Source organism: Nicotiana tabacum, chromosome 8 (assembly GCF_000715075.1).
Source record: "Nicotiana tabacum cultivar K326 chromosome 8, ASM71507v2, whole genome shotgun sequence".
Lineage (NCBI taxonomy): Eukaryota > Viridiplantae > Streptophyta > Magnoliopsida > Solanales > Solanaceae > Nicotiana > Nicotiana tabacum.
Window position 1 is genome coordinate 33,841,262 of NC_134087.1, and position 1,518 is coordinate 33,842,779.

A 1,518-nucleotide genomic window follows, 5' to 3' on the forward strand; every position below is an offset into this window, starting at 1 on the left:
AATATATCATAAGTTGCATGAGGTTCACTCTGTATTGTAGCTAAGGTCATCTTCCATGTTTCTTTGGCCATAACATCAAGCTGTACCTACACAGATGTATTAGCATCAACCTGGTGAACACCAGTCGATCTTCTCCTTTCAGCACTCTCTGAGGGCCATTGATTTGCATCTTTAGATAACTCATCTAGAATTGTAACTATCTCCTCTAGAGTCTTCTTTATCAACGGGCCTCCAGTTACATTGCTCAATGTTCTACGTGAGGCCGGTGTCAATCCATCCCAAAAGTCCTAGAGTTGCATGACAAGTTCTATCCTACTATGTTGACACTTTCGAACTAATTCTTTAAACCACTCCCATGCTTCAAAAATAGTTTCCATATCTTTCTAGCAGAAGTTACGTATTTCTCTTCTAAAGTTGCCTGTTTTAGCAAAGGAGAAATATTTATCAAGAAATATTCCGGTTATCTTCTCCCATGTTCTAATCGATCCTTGGGGCAAACTTTGAAGCCACTGCTTTGCATCATCCTTGAGTGTGAATGAGAATGCCCTTAAGTAAATTGCATCTCGTGACACACCATTGTATTGAAAGGTGTTCATAATCTCCTCGAAGTCCATTAGATGGTTTTTTGGATCAGCGTTCATCTTTCCTCTAAAGACACAACAGTTCTGAAGGGTTTGAAGCAATCCTTGCTTCAACTCAAAATTGTTAGCTGCAACTGGAGGTGGTCTAACACTTGATACTTCTTTGTTGCAAACTGGTCTAGCATAATTGCCAAGTGATCTCCTAGCTCCGGGAGCTATCCAAACTGATTTGCAGCCAAGGATTGATTTTGAGCAATTCTCTGACCCCTCTCTTCTTCATAGACAATTTGTGCATCTGTAAGAGCTTCTTCCTCAGCATCCCGTGCAATGTTTTCTCGCTGTTGGGTTGCTTTTCTCACATCCAAATCAACGTTCTCATCATCTCCAGCCATAATTTCTTTAGTTGAGGATTGCCTAACATTTTCTGATATTTCGGTTAAATTTCTTTCCTTATTCAACTGTCACAGTTGTTTTTCTATCTCTGGTTCGTATGGTAGAACTTCCTTCCCAGAAGATCGAGTTATGAACCAATCTTAACCTGTAACCTGTGCACAGTCAAATAACACCCAACGTAAAAAGAGATAAATAAATAAAAAGAAAAATTCCTGAATTAGCACTACAAACTATTTCAAACATTATTGATTTCCAATCCCGGCAACGAAGCCAAAATTTAACGAGCGCAAAAAACACACTTATATATGCTCGCTAGTTGATTATAGTATAATATAATATCGAATCCACAGAGATCGGATTTAAACAATATTTTTGTAATTTCTAGTTTATTTTCTATCCAAGATGATCAACAGTTGGAATTTATGTGATTAAAACTACAATTAAGTAAGAATCTAGAGCTATTGACTAATAACAATAGAAGCAAGGAATAAGCAACGAAATATATCAATGGGAGAAAATAGGATTTTGATAGGATAGGTGCAAG

The 1,518-nt window shown here is 37.4% G+C and overlaps 1 non-coding gene across 1 annotated transcript; it reads left to right on the forward strand.

Moving 5' to 3' along the window:
* The first annotated feature begins 309 nt into the window (after nucleotides 1–309).
* LOC142163738 (small nucleolar RNA R71) lies at nucleotides 310–416 on the forward strand. Its single transcript, XR_012694668.1, has one exon. It is a non-coding gene; the product is annotated as a small nucleolar RNA R71 (small nucleolar RNA).
* The last annotated feature ends 1,102 nt before the right edge of the window (nucleotides 417–1,518 follow it).